The sequence below is a fragment of the Phyllobates terribilis genome, unplaced genomic scaffold, assembly GCF_046119375.1.
Source record: "Phyllobates terribilis strain yellow unplaced genomic scaffold, ASM4611937v1 Scaffold_5__5_contigs__length_657084704, whole genome shotgun sequence".
In the NCBI taxonomy this organism is placed as follows: domain Eukaryota; kingdom Metazoa; phylum Chordata; class Amphibia; order Anura; family Dendrobatidae; genus Phyllobates; species Phyllobates terribilis.
In genome coordinates, this window is record NW_027362765.1 from 40891130 (window position 1) to 40910235 (window position 19106).

The 19106-nt window shown below is 45.6% G+C and overlaps 1 protein-coding gene and 1 pseudogene across 2 annotated transcripts in view; both read right to left on the reverse strand.

The window, feature by feature from the left end:
• The window catches only part of LOC141270625 (uncharacterized), a 97681-nt pseudogene extending 94948 nt beyond the window's left edge, over positions 1 to 2733 (reverse strand).
• Positions 1 to 19106, reverse strand: part of LOC141270620 (uncharacterized) — a 70869-nt gene that overhangs the window by 30603 nt on the left and 21160 nt on the right. The gene's annotated exons all lie outside the window — the stretch shown is intronic.

Sequence of the window (19106 nt, forward strand, 5' to 3'; positions counted from 1 at the left end):
GGACTCTCCCAGTAACTGCGTTGTTGAGGGCACGGCAGATGTTTTGGGACATGTGCTTGTGTAGTGCGGGGATGGCACACCGGGCAAAATAGTGTCGGCTGGGGACCGATTACCGAGGGACGGCCACCGCCATAAGGTTGCGGAAGGATTTTGTCTCCACTAGCCTAAAATGCAGCTTTTCCAACGCAAGCAGTCGTGAAATGTGCGAATTTAGGACTGTGGCCTGTGGGGCATTGGCTGCGAATTTGCGCTTTAGTTGAAAGCTCTGGGATATGGACAATTGAACGCTGTGGTGGGACGTGGACGTTGATGCTGTTTCTTGAGAAACTGCCATAACAAGTGAAGACTGAGAGGAGGGGGCATCTTTGCATGCAGTATGGACAGGGGATTGCCTTGGACGCACAACAGTGGGTTCTATTACACGCACAACAGCGGAAGAAGCAGTGGTGACACCCGCTGACACTGGTCGTGGACCTGGGGTTCACCCCACAAAGTCGGGTGCTTTGCTGACATGTGCCTGATCAAGCTGGTAGTGGTCAGGCTGGTAGTTTTGTCACCCCTGCTGATGCTGGCATGGCAGGTGGTACAAATGGCCTTTTTGGGGTTATCAGCAGAGTCTTTAAAAAAGTTTCAGACTCTGGAAGACCTAGCGGTTGTACTGGCAACGTCGCTGTGTTGGTTTTAAGGGGAACTATTGCCCGCCTTCTGTGTGCGGCCACCACACTGCTTCTTCCTGCCTGTTGGGGTACTCTGCCTCTATCCCCCTGTGTGCTGCTGGCCTCGCTCTGCATGTCCTCCTGCCACGTTGGGTCAGTTACTAGATCATCAACCACCTCCTCCTCTTCCACTTGCGCACCACGATCCTCCTCCTCACTTCGTGGCAATTGTGTCTCGTCATCGTCCACCTCTTGTGACAAATTGGCTGTTCAAATATTTGGGCATCGCTACATGGGAACTCCTCTTCCACCACTTCAAGCAGAGCATGCGAGGGGCACAAATATGGAAATGGACCAGTGAACAGCTCTTCAGAGTGTCCAACTGTGGGATCAGTTGCTGTCTGACGACACTCGGCATGGTGGGAGGAAGGAGCATCAGGGTGAGGAGGAGTATGCAGTCAAGACTCACGGCTACTAAAACTTGACCGTGTGGAAGACAGACGGGAGGTGGTGGTGCCCAGGTAACTGGAAGTATTATCTGCTATCCAATTAATAACCTGTTCACACTGATCAGTTCGCAATACTGGTGTTGTAGTGTGCTTCCCTAGTAATTCGGTCAAGAAGTGGGAGCGAGAAGATGTGGCTGTTGATTGTGGCACATTTTCACTGTGGCCACTGCCCCGTCATCTACACGCACCTTCACCAGAACGTCCCGTTCGACGTCCCTTGCCACGCGCCTTGCCCATTGTAAATGAAGTAAAATAGCTTACACTTGCACTATCAATGGAAAAAGGGTAATATAAAGGAGATTAGAACCGTGGAAGAGGAAACCACAGTTCTATTTCTCTGGCCTACACCAGATTCTTTTAAACAGATATATTTGTGACTGAACAGACAGGTAGACACTATTACTGTTTTTTTTTACGTAAAACAGGCCAAAAGCAGGATAATACAGAGATTTGAACAGTGGAACTGCAAAACCACAGTTATAGTTATGTGGCGTACACCAGAATCTTTCAAACAGATATATTTGTGTCTGAACAATCAGGGAGACACTATTACTGTTTTTCTTTACAGAAAAAATACCAAAAGCTGGATAATACAGAGATTTGACCCATGGAACTGCAAAACCACAGTTCTATTTTTCTGGCCTACACCAGACTCTTTTAAACAGATATATTGGTGTCTGAACAGTCACAGACACACTCAATTTTTTAATTTTTTTTTTTTTGGGGGGGGGAGGGGGAAACCAAAAGGTTAATAAGACGCGTATTTGGACAGTCTGACTGAGGGGAAAAAAATACAGGATTTAGATGAAAAAAATATTTTTTTCCAGGCCTCTGAGACCAGGGTGATAAGTCTAGCAATTTGACCAACAGGAGCACACAGGACTGTAACGCAGCGTTTGCTGGTATAACCACTGCATCTCCTATACAGCCTGCCTGATATCTGGGGTGGATATTAGTCCTGAGAAGGACTGTTTGTTTGATTTGGCAGGCTTTAGAGACCCTACACTACCTATTTCGCAGTATATATCTCTCCCTATATCAGCAGCGCTGTCCCTACACTGGCTGATCCGGAGCGACTGTGTCCAAGATGGCGGCGCCCGGTTTTAAATACTCGAGTTGACGCTGTGCAGCCAGCCAATCACTGTAATGCCCACAACCAACATGGCTGCGGCATTACAGTGACTAGCAATCCCTGCATGTTCATTGGCTCTGTAAAGAGCGCCAAACATGCAGGGCGGAGACCCGAGCTCCCGCCCGAGTAACCCGGAAATGCTCGGTGCTCGCCGAACATCCCGAGTAGCGTGATGCTCGGGCGAGTAACGAGTAGTGTCGAGCATGCTCGCTCAACACTAGTAACTATCACAGTAATTGTACACTTAATATTCAGTAGTAATAGAGGAACGGTTGTCTGTCCTTTGTTCACCAAAAATGTTATTACGAGTTATCAGAGCCTTATATCATATTAACAGGGCCTGCGCCCAGTAATGGGGAATCTCCACATACCTCCACCTGCAGAGCCGCCACCACATATATGGCTGTTCTGTGCGCACAGGACCTGTGATGAGGTCACAGGAGGGGAGGAGTCAGGGGTCACATGATCAGGGGCCTCAGTGGATGCAGGACTCTGCTGTGCTGGTTGTCATCGTGCTGGATGAGGGGAAGGTTATGTGTGGGGTCAGGAGGGGTTTACAGTGTGGATGTAGCAGAGCCGCGTGTGTACGAGGTGTACGGAGCGGAGCCGCGTGTGTACGAGGTGTACGGAGCGGAGCCGCGTGTGTACGAGGTGTACGGAGCGGAGCCGCGTGTGTACGAGGTGTACGGAGCAGAGCCGCGTGTGTACGAGGTGTACGGAGCGGAGCCGCGTGTGTACGAGGTGTACGGAGCAGAGCCGCGGGTGTACGGAGCAGAGCCGCGGGTGTACGAGGTGTACGGAGCAGAGCCGTGTGTGTACGGAGCGGAGCCGCGTGTGTACGAGGTGTACGGAGTGGAGCCCCACGTGTACGAGGTGTACGGAGTGGAGCCGCGCGTGTACGATGTGTACGGAGCGGAGCCCCACGTGTACGAGGTGTACGGAGCGGAGCCGCACGTGTACGAGGTGTACGGAGCGGAGCCGCGCGTGTACGAGGTGTACGGAGCGGAGCCGCGCGTGTACGAAGCGTACGGAGCGGAGCCCCACGTGTACAAGGCGTACGGAGCGGAGCCCCACGTGTACAAGGCGTATGGAGCAGAGCCGCATGTGTACAAGGCGTATGGAGCAGAGCCGCGCGTGTACGAGGTGTACGGAGCGGAGCCGCGCGTGTACGAGGTGTACGGAGCGGAGCCGTGTGTGTACGAGGTGTACGGAGCGGAGCCCCACGTGTACAAGGCGTATGGAGCAGAGCCGCATGTGTACGAGGTGTACGGAGCGGAGCCGCACGTGTACGAGGCGTGCGGAGCCGCACGTGTACGAGGCGTGCGGAGCCGCACGTGTACGAGGCGTGCGGAGCAGCGCGTGTACGAGTTGTACGGAGCGGAGCCGTGTGTGTACGAGGTGTACGGAGCGGAGCCCCACGTGTACGAGGCGTACGGAGCGGAGCCGCACGTGTACGAGGTGTACGGAGCGGAGCCGCGCGTGTACGAGGTGTACGGAGCGGAGCCGTGCGTGTACGAAGCGTACGGAGCGGAGCCCCACGTGTACAAGGCGTATGGAGCAGAGCCGCATGTGTACGAGGTGTACGGAGCGGAGCCGCGCGTGTACGAAGCGTACGGAGCGGAGCCCCACGTGTACAAGGCGTATGGAGCAGAGCCGCATGTGTACGAGGTGTACGGAGCGGAGCCGCACGTGTACGAGGCGTACGGAGCGGAGCCGCACGTGTACGAGGCGTGCGGAGCAGTGCGTGTACGAGTTGTACGGAGCGGAGCCGTGTGTGTACGAGGTGTACGGAGCAGAGCCGCGTGTGTACGAGGCGTACGGAGCAGAGCTGCTTGTGTACGAGGCGTACGGCGCGGAGCCCCGTGTGTACGAGGCGTACGGCGCGGAGCCCCGTGTGTACGAGGCGTACGGAGCGGAGCCGCGCGTGTACGAGGTGTACGGAGAGGAGCCGCGCGTGTACGAGGTGTACTGCGCGGAGCTGCTTGTGTACGAGGCGTACGGCGCGGAGCCGCGTGTGTACGAGGCGTACGGAGCGGAGCCGCTTGTGTACGAGGCGTACGGAGCGGAGCCCCGTGTGTACGAGGCGTACGGAGCGGAGCCGCTTGTGTACGAGGCGTACGGAGCGGAGCCCCGTGTGTACGAGGCGTACGGAGCGGAGCCGCTTGTGTACGAGGCGTACGGAGCGGAGCCCCGTGTGTACGAGGTGTACGGAGCGGAGCCCCGTGTGTACAATGTTTATGATAAAAAAATTTAGTAACGTGTTTCTGTTATAATTTTCCTCTGATTGTTCCACTCCTGGTTTTGGCTTACAAATACTGATGTAAAATACTGACCAAATACTGAAGGTGGGGATGTGACCAAAATCTAATTTCAGTGCAGACATGTTCTCACGTTACTGAGGGAGGAGATAACGATGCTGTTCATCAGGGGTGGATTAAGAGTAGCGGGGGCTCCGGGCAGTTTAGAAGGTGTGGGCCCCCCCCACGTACCCAATGTATCACCTGACATGTCACATGATCCCCTTTGGATAGATCACATGATAGGTCATGTGAGTAACACAAGTGATCTGGTGCACATCTGTAGATGGAAAATAACAGATAGCGTCGTGCAAATTTTTCCCTTATGTACAGCACAATACATAACATAGCGCTATACATAATAGGGCAAGGGTGGGAGATTAATTTTCCTGGAGGTCACATTAGAGACCTTGACTGTTGTGGAGTCCGAAACAATAGGCTGAAATTAATTCTGCTCAATATTAACATATTGATTATAATTATTTTTTTTATTAATTGTATGACTTAATATTGAGCAGAATTAAGTATGCTGACATCCCCCTACATACAATATGAGCTCCCTCATAGCACCCACAAACAACAACCTATGGGGCCCTTATACATGTAAACCATAACAAAAAAAAACGTAAAAAATTATCGTTATTTAGTTTAAAAACCCAATATATAAAGACGTAAATGCACCCAAATTTGCACAGAAAAACTGTGATTTAGCCTGCAGATTAACCCTGTATCTGCAGGTTAATAACGTATACTTTACTAGACAGTTTCCTTTTAAAGGGCTTCTCTTGTTTCCTAACATTAGTCTGCAGTCACGCTATGTAACTGCAGACCATGAAATAGTGACAGTAGTATATTTGAGCAGAAGCAGAATTTGCAGTGGTGCTCTGTAACTAAGGGCAATCAGCCTTTTATTGTTGTATATAAAATGTGGGAGATAGGAGTAGACGAAAACTACATGGGGCAAGTGTCCCTGCACACTATGTGCCTTGGAAATTTTACTTGCATAATATTAAATGCCCCAGCACACTGTGGGCCCAACCACCTTGGAAATTTTGCTTGCGTCATACCTATAAACACATGACGCTAGCAAAGTTTCCAAAGTGGAGGGGTACACAGTGTGCTGGGGCATTTGCCCCATGTAGTTTCAGTTAACTCCCATCCCCCACATTTTATACATATTTTAAAAATGACAATAATGGCCCCCATGCACTTTCATGCAGAGCGCCACTGCCTACCACCACTGCCTATCTGCCACATTATACATACTTTAAATAATGGCAGATCCAGTGGAGGCAGCAGCTACTGTGCAGAACGAGGACTTGAGGAGGGAGACCAGGCAAGCAGGAGCGGCAGCTTTTCCCCTCAGTCTTCAGTCAAGAGCGCCGGCAGAACCACCAATACAAGCTGAAGCTCCTCTTCTTCAGACAGTAAGAGTAGCTTCAGGAGATAGAAGATGTGGCTTCAGCAGATGTGTCTGCCTTCTGTATACTGGGTATATCCTGCCAGACTTCATGCAGCAGGGCGGGCCCAGCATCATAAATGACCTGCGGCTGCGGCAGTTACATGCGGATTATAATGGGGGCAATTAGCTCTCGGACCATGGGCCCCCCCGGAGCCGCAGGCCCCGGGCGGTAGCCCAGATTGCCCTCATTATAATCCGCCTATGTTCACAGCCGTATATATCAAGGGGTGCCGGAATGTCTTAGCACACAGGCTATGTCGTGATCTACCCCTTCTGGGGGAGTGGTCTTTGGACAAGAGCATTTTCCAGCATATTACAGAATTATGGGGGAACCCTCGGATGGCTACCCGAGAGAATGCGAAGGTAGATTGCTTTTGCTCCCTTTATAAGAGCGACAGACCTTTGGCACTGGACACTCTATCAACACCATGGAGGTTCTGGTTAGAGTATGTGCTTCCGCCTATACCGATGATTCCCAGAGTCCTGCAGAAGATCAAGAGAGAGCAGGCCTCGGTGATAATGATATCCCCTTATTGGCCCAAGAGGGCATGATGGTTATGAGTAGGGGAATGTATTGAAGGCTTCCCATCATCCCTTATCTGGTGACTCAAAAAGGCTGATGTTCTCACCTGGTCCACCTTCATCTTACAGCTTGGAGGTTGATCGCCCCCTTTTTGGAGAAGATAGGGCTATAGACAATACCCTTCTCCAATCCTGACGTGCAAGCATCAACAATCCTATACTAGAATTAGAAAGGTTTTTTCAAATCTGGTTGGAACGAGGAGTCTATCATAAACTTAAGTCCTTGGTTGGATACTCCAGGGTCCACATATCTTCTAATTGGAGACAGAATATTAACGATGCTATCCCTTTGTTAGTCACTTTTTTATCTTCTTCCCCCTTCTACGAACGTTATACTCCGTTATTCTAGAACTGCTCTGAAAATGGTTCTCCCTGGAATGTTGGGATTTGGGTTAAGGGTGGGTTAGGGAATTGAAGTTGAGATACTTTGTTCATGTTTTATACTATGGAATTACTATGTCATTTATGTTATTTGAAAGATGGAAAATTTGTATTTGGAGTTTCTCAATAAAAATTATTTGATTAAAAAAGAAAGTTTTTTTCGGCTCTGCGTTTCAAGAACCAGGTGCCCTCTCATTCTCCTAACTTGCAGAACATTCTGGACTTCCTGCAAGAAGGTTTTGACAAAGGTCTAAAACCTAATACTATCAAAGTCCAGATATCTGTCCTGTCAGCAGTACTGGGGAAAAGATTGTCCCAGGAATCACTTATCCAGAGGTTTATGAAAGCAGTCCAAAGAATTTGACCTACTATCACAGATCCAATTCCTAGATGGGACCTAGGAATTGTCTTGGGGCAACTCGGTAAGGCTCCTTTTGAACCTCTGGAGAAGGCAGATATAAAGTACCTATCCCTCGAGACCTTTTTTGTGGCGCTTACGTCTACAAGGAGGGTGAGTGAGATCCAGACTTTGGCTTCCAGAGAGTCTTATCTTATATTTGTACAGGACCGAGTCCTGTTAAGAACACTACCTTCTTTTAGTAAAAATAAAAAATCAGCCCCAATTTTTTTTATTTTCATAAGGGTAACAGGAGAAAATGGACCATACAATTTGTTGTGCAATTCCTCCTGAGTATGCCGATACCCCATATGTGGCGGAAAACTACGGTTTGGGCACACGGCAGGGCTCGGAAGGAAAGGAGTGCTATTTGACTTATGGAGTGCAAAATTGTCTAGAATCAATAGTGGACGCCATGTCGCATTTGGAGAGCCCCTGATGTGCCTAAACAGTGGAAACCCCCACAAGTGACCCCATTTTGGAAACTACTCCTTTTAAAGAATTCCTATAGGGGTGTAGTGAGCATTTTAAATCCACAGGTATTTCACAGAATTGTATAACTTTGGGCTGTAAAAATGAAAAGTTACATTTTTTGCACTAAAATGTTGTTTTAGCACCAAGTTTTTTATTTTCAAAAGGGCTAATAGGAGAAAATGGACCACAAAATTTGTTACACACTGTCTGCTGCGTACAACAGTGCAAAGCTCAGAAGGGAAGGAGAGCTATATTGTACTGCAGATTTTGCTGGAATGATTTGCGAGTGCTATGTTACTTTGGCAGAGACCCTGAGGTGTCAAGACAGCAGAACCCCCCCATAAGTGACCCCATTTTACAAACTATTTTACAAACTACACCTCTTAATGAATTCATTTAGGTGTGCAGTCAGCATATTGACACCACATGTGTTTCCCAAAATGTTATACCACTGAGTGGTGAAGAAAAAAAAATTAAAATTGTACCACTATAATGTTGTTTGAACCCCAAATTTTAAATTTTCATAATGTGAAATGGTTAAAAATTACCACTAAATTTGTTACACAAATTTTTGTTTGTGAACATGGCATTTCCTCATAGGTAGCTGTACAGTTCTGTTTGGCCACAAGGCGAGACTCAGAAGGGACAGAACAAAATATATTTATTTATAATTAATCAACATGATAATAAAGGGTTACACAAAAAAGATAGTGGTAAGGCAAGAGGATCTTAAAAGGCAGTGCCAGACACAGTGACCCATGGCAGTAAAACTGCGAGGCAGTCCCAGATAAAAGGGCATCATCAAGTGTACAAGCATCAGGACACACCAAATAACAGTACATAATAGCAATACATGATTACAATAAATAACCCTCAATAGGGCACAAGTCAAAAGAAGGACCATATAGCATACACAGGTCTCAAGAGGTAATGGCTATATATGGAAATAGTATAATGTCAAGAACAGAAGTGCTGACTGCTAGGCGCCCATAAGATGCATGGGAACACAGGGAAATGCCCAAAGAGATGGAGAGAATCACTCACCCAGATAAATGACACCGGGTGACGGAAAGCCCGCAGACTGCCAGAGGGATCACAGAGGGTGCCGGCAGGTGAAAGCGCGCCCCGACGCGCGTTTCGCTCTTCTTTTTCAAGAGGCGCTGTTTAGTGTACCTGACAGGACCTGAATATATACGCCCACCGCTGGTCACGTGATGGGTAGGGACGCGATTCATTGGTGTGGGACGGCGCGTGTCCTCGAAGCCGCGCCCCCCGCCGCACGCATCACAGCCACCAATACCCGAGCGCGCGCCCGGGGGCGTGCCTAGGAAACGCCCCCAGGAGCGCGCCCGGGGCATGAGGCAGCCAGATACGGGCGCAGGAAAGCCCAGGATCAGGGGACACGCGCACCACCAATGAATAAGTGAGGATAACAAGGTGGAATATGCATAAAAGACAGAGAGCATGAAATACAAAAAACATCAAATAGGGTAGAATACTCACTGTCACAATACAGTAGATATAACAGATGACTGGGGCATCAATATACAAAGGATCCAAAAACAGTCACATGCGTGATTGAGAAAATTCCCAAAGTGGGTATAGATCACAGAGTATGTACATGGATACAATTCAACATAGAACCGCATTCCCCCAAAAAACAGGAAAGATGATAGTCATCAGAGGGCTCTTGAGAGATGCTCCAAGTTGTCAGCTGTAGGATATCTTGAGCAATAAATAAGACAAGGTCCATAAGGTGCACATAGTAAAGGGTTCATAGCCATAAGTCTAAAAGCATAAAAAAAAAGAAAAATAAGGAAAGCAGAATAAAAAATACCCTGGTACCGCGCGGCCTTAATGAAAATTTGAATTTTTCTTCATTTTTATGATTGGGCCCTTTTGCTTGGTGATGCTCTCCCTCAGCGCTGACCTTCTCCGATCTGTAGTTTGTGCCTCAGTTTTTAGCCTGTTTTTTATTCTGCTTTCCTTATTTTTCTTTTTTTTTATGCTTTTAGACTTATGGCTATGAACCCTTTACTATGTGCACCTTATGGACCTTGTCTTATTTATTGCTCAAGATATCCTACAGCTGACAACTTGGAGCATCTCTCAAGAGCCCTCTGATGACTATCATCTTTCCTGTTTTTTGGGGGAATGCGGTTCTATGTTGAATTGTATCCATGTACATACTCTGTGATCTATACCCACTTTGGGAATTTTCTCAATCACGCATGTGACTGTTTTTGGATCCTTTGTATATTGATGCCCCAGTCATCTGTTATATCTACTGTATTGTGACAGTGAGTATTCTACCCTATTTGATGTTTTTTGTATTTCATGCTCTCTGTCTTTTATGCATATTCCACCTTGTTATCCTCACTTATTCATTGGTGGTGCGCGTGTCCCCTGATCCTGGGCTTTCCTGCGCCCGTATCTGGCTGCCTCATGCCCCGGGCGCGCTCCTGGGGGCGTTTCCTAGGCACGCCCCCGGGCGCGCGCTCGGGTATTGGTGGCTGTGATGCGTGCGGCGGGGGGCGCGGCTTCGAGGACACGCGCCGTCCCACACCAATGAATCGCGTCCCTACCCATCACGTGACCAGCGGTGGGCGTATATATTCAGGTCCTGTCAGGTACACTAAACAGCGCCTCTTGAAAAAGAAGAGCGAAACGCGCGTCGGGGCGCGCTTTCACCTGCCGGCACCCTCTGTGATCCCTCTGGCAGTCTGCGGGCTTTCCGTCACCCGGTGTCATTTATCTGGGTGAGTGATTCTCTCCATCTCTTTGGGCATTTCCCTGTGTTCCCATGCATCTTATGGGCGCCTAGCAGTCAGCACTTCTGTTCTTGACATTATACTATTTCCATATATAGCCATTACCTCTTGAGACCTGTGTATGCTATATGGTCCTTCTTTTGACTTGTGCCCTATTGAGGGTTATTTATTGTAATCATGTATTGCTATTATGTACTGTTATTTGGTGTGTCCTGATGCTTGTACACTTGATGATGCCCTTTTATCTGGGACTGCCTCGCAGTTTTACTGCCATGGGTCACTGTGTCTGGCACTGCCTTTTAAGATCCTCTTGCCTTACCACTATCTTTTTTGTGTAACCCTTTATTATCATGTTGATTAATTATAAATAAATATATTTTGTTCTTTGCTATACTACTCGTGTTTTCTCCGGTTTTCTTATATTGTTTGAGAGTAGGCAATTTGAACTTGGTGCCGGACAACATGTCTTAGCACCATGTTCTACACCATAGTATTTATCTGGCCAGCTTTGTTTTCAGAAGGGACAGAGCGCTATTTTACTCTTGGAGAACAAATTTTTGTAGAATAGTTTGCGGACTCCATATACAAAGCTCCCAAGTGCCAGAACAGCAGAATCCCCCCAAAATGGACCCCAATTTGCAAATTGCAACCCCTCTGACAATTCATCTACAGGTTTAGTGATGATTTTGCTAGCAATGGATGATGCTAAGTGAAAATGCAAATATGCCGTTGTAGTGTCCAGTACATTGCAACCAGCTTGTACTTCTGGAGATATGCACCCCATAAATTAAGTGGCTGTCATGTGTCATGCCAAACATGTGGTTGCTAACTACAGATTAGACAAACTGTGGGAGGAGGAGGGGGGAATTTAAATTTGGGAGTGCAGATTTTGCTGGATTTATTTTGGTGGGAGCCACGTCACTTTTCCAGAGCCTTTGTGCTTTCAATAATATTTATATTTCTGTTAACAGATGACAAACCTGAGTGAGGACTTGTTTTTTGTAGGTTGAGTAGAAGCTATTATTGGTGGCATTTTGGGATACAGAACATTTTGGATCACATTTATCCTACACTGAGCACTTACCTCGGGGTTTCCATCTAAATCTCCGAATGACATGATTCCGATGAAAAAGCCGACCCATTCCCTAATGAGGCAGCAGAGTTACGTTTGACTCAGTCGAGCCTCTGTTCGGCAGTGTTGTTTTCAGAGGTGCATAAAACTGTGGTCAACCGCGCATTTATGCACTTCTAAAAAGATGGACACCGTGGGATTATAGGTCAGGCGGCATCCACAGCGTCTCCACTCCATCTGCCTCGTTATAGGGAATCTTCTGCCAGGGCTTCAGTCTGAATCATGTATTTCAGAGATTTACACGGAAACCCCGGTGTAAGCGCTCAGCATAGAGCGCAGGATAAATGTGAGCCAAGCCTTACTGCGATCTTTGGGACGCAGAAAGAACAAAACAGCAGGTGAAGAATTGGTTTAATTTACTTTTTACGCCATTCCTCGTGTGGTATAAATGATTAGACTACTTTATTTTTCGGGTTGGTGTGATTACTGCGATATCAGATTTATATCGGGTTTTTATGTTTGGCTGCTGTCACACACTAAAAGATTCTTTGTTTTTATTACAAAAACAAGTTTTTGCATCACCATATTCTAAGAGCTATATTTCTGCCAACAGAGTCATGTGATGGCTTGTTTTTTTGCGGGACGAGTTGACGTTTTTATTGGTACTATTTTCGGGCACATAACGTTTTTTGATCGCTTTCTTTTACAATTTTTGGGAGGCAAAATGAACAAAAAACAGCAACTCAGAGACTGTTTTTTTGGGGGTTTTTTTATGCCGTTCACGTGTGGTAAAATTGATAAGGCAACTTTATCCTTCAGGTCAGCACGATTACAGCGATACCTTATTTATAGCAGCCAAAAACACCACTGACAAAAAACATATAAAATTGATAAACTTTATTGATATAATATATAAAAGAATATTGTCTAAATGCACATACAATGTATCAACAACTACAGAGATGACACAAAAGAGGACATAGCAAAGTAACAACAGGTTATATGGACCACAATATAATAGTCTGCCTAGCCAAGTCTTACTAAAAGGTAATGCATGATCTCAAGATAAGGGGAGAGATCAAAAAATGCAATCATACAAACATATCGTGCGAACTTCCTGGGATGTGGAATGATTGCAGCATGTTTGAATGAGTGATTGTGGAGCTTTAATATGGATTCAGTAAGATGGCGTGTCCCACATGGACTTCACAAAGATGGTGCCGACAGGCGTATGCGCGCCGCAACCTGGGAATTCTGGCATCAACAAAGGCTTCTGACCGTTTCCGGGGCGCGTCTATGACGCCAACGGGGATTTCCCCAATGCGCTCCGGAAATGAATGCCGGAGTTTGTTTGTGGCTGGAACCCAGGAGCAGCTTGTTCATGCGCAACCTATGATTGGACCATGGTGAGGCACAGGGTATATTTAAACAGGGTGGCAGTACGAAACACATACACTCCCCTTGAGAAAACCGGAAGTTCAAAACGCGCGTCGGGGCATATGGTGGTGGCCCGCACTATTGAGCACGAATATGGGTAGGTCTAACAGTATATCATACTCATACTTCTGACGATATGGTAGTATATTATACCATATGGCTGTATATCTAGGCTTAGACGACAGTTGAGCTGATCACATGATTACATTCTTACTATATTCTGAGATAGATGATGGGACACTGAGAGCCTTATGTTTGTATGATTGCATTTTTTGATCTCTCCCCTTATCTTGAGATCATGCATTACCTTTTGGTAAGACCTTACTAGGCAGACTATTATATTGTGGGCCATATAACCTGTTGTTACTTGCTATATCCTTTTTTGTGTCATCTCTGTAGTTGTTAATACATTGTATGCGTATTTAGACAACATTCTTTTATATATTATATCAATAACGTTTATCAATTTCATATGGTTTTTGTTGGTGGTGTTTTTGGCTGCTCTGCATCCAAAATATAGGTTAATGATTCATAATCCACTGTATTCTACTTTATTACAAATGAGGAGATTTGATTGATGTACATCTCTAGCCACTATGTACTATACATGCTTTTTGAATATTGTTGTGGATACCATATTTATATCATTATGTTTTGCCACTTTTACACAATAAAAACTATTTTATTGAAAAAAGATTGTTTTTGTATCGCTTTATTCTGAGAGCTGTAACTTTTTTATTTTTCTGCTGATGGACCTGTATGGCAGCTTGTTTTTTAGTGGGACAAGATGACGTTTCCAGCAATTCCATTTTTACTTACATTCGTCTTTTTTATCGCGTTTTATTCCACTTTTTTTCAGTGGTATGATAAAAACCATATCTTGCCATTTTTTTTATTTAATTTTTTTTTTATGGCGTTCACTCTAAGGGTTAACTAGTGTGACAATTTTATACATCTGGTTTTTCCGGACGCACCAATACCAAATATGTGTACTTTTTTTGTTAATTTTTTACATAAAAAAAAAATACCCATAAATGCGTAGTTTTATTATTTTGTGTTTTTTTTTAATATTTTTACAATTTGTTTTACTTTTTTACTTAGTCACTCTATGGGGCTTTCACTTTTTTCACTTTGATAGCTGGTATAAAGAATTGCAACATACCAGCCGTGCAATGCTTTATACCAATCAGTGCTGCATTGACAGAAGCATCTTAAACCATGCTCTGAGCATGATCTAAGGCCTCATTCATATCTCAGTACGTGTGGTGCCAATTTTCACACGTGCTGGAGACACTTACATGTAGACCATTTTAAATGAATGGGTCTGCGCACGTCAGTGTGTTTCCACGGACTCAGCGGGCCCCTGAACTATGCTGAGCTCACTGAGCGGGGTCTTGTCACTCAGTGAGCTCAGCGCATGTCAGGGGCCCGCTCACTGCTTCGGAGTCATTCTCCCCTGCTACTCAGCATGTGCGTTCGCCTCAAGCCAGAGCTCACGCTGATGAAGAAATGTTGGTCAGATGGATTACGGCGTGGGACACTGGATTATTTCATCTTCGGACAGGTGAGGGATATTGTTCTTTTTTATTTTTGGTTGGTTTACAGGGGACAATGGCTTCAGGGAATTTGATGTAAAGGTGAGTATACTGTGTTTTTTATTTTAATGTTGTTTTTACACTTGTTGGAGAAAGCAGAGGCAGAATTCAACTCTTAAAATTGTCCCCTGTTCGGGCTGATATCAGCGCAAGCAGGAGACAATGATGAGAGCTGCCTCCAGCACCCGACGCTTGGGAACAGCACGAACTGTACCACTTATTCCCAGGCATATTGCATCAATAACAACAACATGGGGGCAGTTTACACGCTCCAACTGACATGACAGGTTCCCTTTAAATTAAAAAGTGGCAAAAAAATACCTTTAATTCTATAAATGCTGGGGTCAATAGAGACCATGGTTTTAAGTAGTGAAACAGATGGGGTCTATCCTGTTATGTTTCTCATTCCTGTAAAAGTGATTCTAGGGTCTCACTTGCCCCCCAAAGGCTGCAGAATTTAAATCCAAATTCTGGTACACAGCTTTTGCTTATCTCTAAATCAAAATAATATCGTACATTACAAAGATTAATTTTTTTTTTTTTTTCAATTTTCTAAGTAAATATATTTCTTTTTTCAATTCTTTATTTTAAATTTAGAATCAAAGAAGAAATACTATGTAACTCAGCGACACATATTGGTTCCACTAGCAGAGAAAACAATCACTGAGTCACACAGTTATGATACAGTAAATACAGAATTTAACAATTTTCTCTTAACAAACAGAGAGATAATGCAAAACGAAACAAGTCAAAACATTCCCAATTACAGGAGAGTATCAGTAATGTATTAGCGTATTCTTGAAATTAAACCATTTCTTGAGGTGTACCGATTTTGAGTATACATAAGAGAGATCCGAAATACCTGCTCCCCACCAAGCTAACACTCTATAGGGTATTGTGCCCCCGGGTCACCTTACAAGATTTGGCAATATATATGAGAAGTTAGTATTGCCACCCACAACACCCAGTGGTGGTTGGCCACTCAGTCGACCACTGTGGCGTCCCCCACACACCCAGGGACCAGGAGGCGATGTCATCCCGTATATTGTGTCCACGGGGCCCAGATCTTCCTAAACTTGTTATGGGTCAGAGAGTCCCAACTCGTCAGTTCTTCTAACCTGAATAGATCTCTCATTTTACATTTCCATTCTTCTAGCGTCGGTGGGGTTTGCTGTTTCCACTTAAGGGCTATCAGATGTTTTGCCGCCCCTAGCATCAGTGGGGCCAATTCATGATTTTTTGGTTGAAAGTTATCTGTGGAGAGGGATAAGAGCACCTCCGCAGCCGTCAGATCTGTCTCAAATAGTTTGAGAGATCGCATAACCCCCATAACCCCAGACCAAAATTGTCGGAGGGCCGGGCAATACCAGAAGATATGGGACAAAAGTGCCTCGCGCTCCCTCACACCTCCAGCATTGAGGGGAGTTAATTAGCCCCAAATGGTGAAGTTTATCTGGCGTGTAGTACCATCGCGAGAGCAATTTGTACGCCAATTCCTGTGATACCACACATCGTGGAAAAACCATGTGAATTGAGGCATATCTTTTGTTTATCCTGTGGAGAGAGATGGATATTCAGTTCAGTCTCCCAGGAGTGTAAAAATAACGGTAAGGCATTGTCTGCCATATTTGTGAGATTAGAGTAAAGTTTAGATACAATTTTCGGGACAGGATGATTAACTTTTGTTAGAATCTCCAGCCAGAGCCATTTGGTGCGGGTTTGAGGTAGTTTTGAGGTCGAATTCATATAATGGGCAACATGTAGATGTTGTAGATGATTCAGGGGGCATTTCCCAGCCGCCAATGGCCAACCGTTAACACACGGAATTTTCCCTTGTAGCAAATGTGAAATGGGTTTTTGTGGTAGGGAGGACCACAGTTCGTAGGGATCTATAAAGTCAGGCGAGAAGAGGTAGGGGATAAGTCATATTGGTATTTTATCTATAAAATTACAAGTTGGTGCTCGGATTGGAATCAGTGCACGTCTGGTTTGTAGAGTGGCTAGGAGAAAGTCTCCCAATCCCTCTCTTGGAAGGGGGCAGTCTGTCCATAAATATTTCAAAGCATGTTTTCCCAGGAGTTGCATTTCAACGTGCGAGTCATGACCCTTCTCCGCCCATCTTATTAATTTTAGCCAATTTGCCAGAAGGATGGCTTGGTGATAGAAGGTTAGGTTAGGTAGACCTGCTCCTCCCCCGCATTTTAAGCGCATCAGAAGTTTCAAAAGTAGTCTGGCTTTTTTGTATTTCCAAACAAATTTGGCTATTAAGTGGTTGAGAGAGCGTATGAAGGAAACGGGGAGTTGGATTGGGATCATGCTCATCACATAGAAAATTTTGGGGAAAACATAGGACTTAAACACATTTACCCTGCCGAGCCAGGACATGAGAGGGGTATCATAGGAGCGCAGGAGAGTTTCAGTTTGACTTACCAGTGGGGAGAAGTTGTGTTGGAAAAGCGTACTAGGGTCGTCCGTTATATATATCCCCAGGTATTTAAGTTTGTGTTGTTGCCATTTAAAGGGGGCAAGGCTCTTTAGAATCTGTACGTCCTCTCTAGGCACTGATATATTCAAAGCCTCCGATTTGTCCAGATTAATCTTGAAATTGGAAAGTTCTCCAAATAAGGAGAAGAGTTCCAAAATCTTTGGGACTGCCATTTTGGGATTGGATAAGAGAAGCAAGAGATCATCCGCAAAGGCAGCCGCTCTCAACTCCAAATGATTAATCCTCAACCCCTCAATCTCAGGCTGTTGCCTGATTGCTTGGATAAATGATTCCATCACTAGGACGAATAAAGAAGGGGAGAGAGGGCAACCCTGCCTTGTGCCATTAGTGATATTAAAGGGCGCTGACAGAGTCCCATTCACCCTAACCCGGGCCGTAGGAAAGGTATACAGTGACATGATTGCGTCTATGAAAGGAGGGGGGAAGGCGAACCTATGTAGAACACACGCCATATAGCGCCAACTGATGCGATCGAATGCCTTTTCAGCATCCGTGGAAAGTAATATAAGCGGCTGACGATTGTGCCTAGCATAAGAAATCGCCTGTAAAACTTTAGTAGTATTGTCCCTTCCCTTTCTTCCATGAACGAAACCAGCCTGATCAGGATGAACTAGGTCGGCCAACACTAGATGTATTCTATTAGCTAAAATTTTAGCCCAGAGTTTGAGGTCCGCATTCAGCAGGGAGATAGGGCGGTAATTGCTGCACAAGGTGCCATCTCTCCCCTCCTTAGGAAGCACAGCGATATGTGCCTCTAGAGCCTGTGGTGGGGGTACCGAACCCGAGAGGAAAAGGTTAAATAATTCAACCAGATGAGGAACGAAAACCTCCGCAAACGTCTTGTAATAAATGATGGGGAAGCTGTCCGGACCCGGGGTCTTTCCACCAGGAGTAGAGGCAAGTGCCTCCTTTACCTCTCGAGAGGAAATTGGGGCAAGTAAAACAGAATGTCCTGAAGCGGAGATCTCAGGAAGCGCAAGAGTAGATAGAAAGTCATGTATGCGATGGAGTGCTGTAGGAGGTATAGTGCTGTATAGGGAGTGATAATATGTGCAGAAGGCCTCTGCTATCCCTTCTGACTCCGAGACTACCTCTCCCCCCTCCGTTCGAATCTGCCTAATGAAGCATTTGTCCCTCTGTGCCTTTAGCATTCTAGAAGTAAGTTTGCTGCCTCTGTTGCCGTGTACATATATTTTTTGCTTGCAGCATGCATACATTTTGGCTGAACGTACGTTAAGTAAGTCCTTTAGTTTTTCTCTCAGATCCCTCAACTCTGTTCGGATGCTGTCCGTTTTCTTTTGTTTAAACGCTCCATGACATTGATTTGATGCAAAAGAGAGAAAATTTCTTTATCTCTTTTCTTTTTTATGTGTGACCCCAGGGAAATCAGTTCCCCCCTTAGGACGGCTTTATGGGCTTCCCATATCATGGGGGTACGTTTCCCGTCTACCTTATTCTCCCCAAAAAACCTTTGCAATGAAATGGTGATCTGGGAAACGTTGTCGGCGTTACCTAAGAGTGTTTCGTTTAAACGCCATGAGGGAGGGAGCCGTGATAGTGAGTCTATTTTAACCGACAGGAAGATCGGGGCATGATCCGATAATGTTATGTATCCGATCGAAGTAGAAGTGATCAGTTTAATGGCCGAAGATTGGACTAATAAATAATCGATTCTGTGGTACGTGTCATGAGGGGAAGAATAAAACGTGTAATCCTTTTCATTGGGGTGGGCCAATCTCCAGGGATCTATTAAGTGAATGGTTTGTAGTTTATTGATCAGTTTTCTCCGGTCTTTATAAGAAATTGTAGACTTCCCTGAGGAAGAGTCCAGGTCC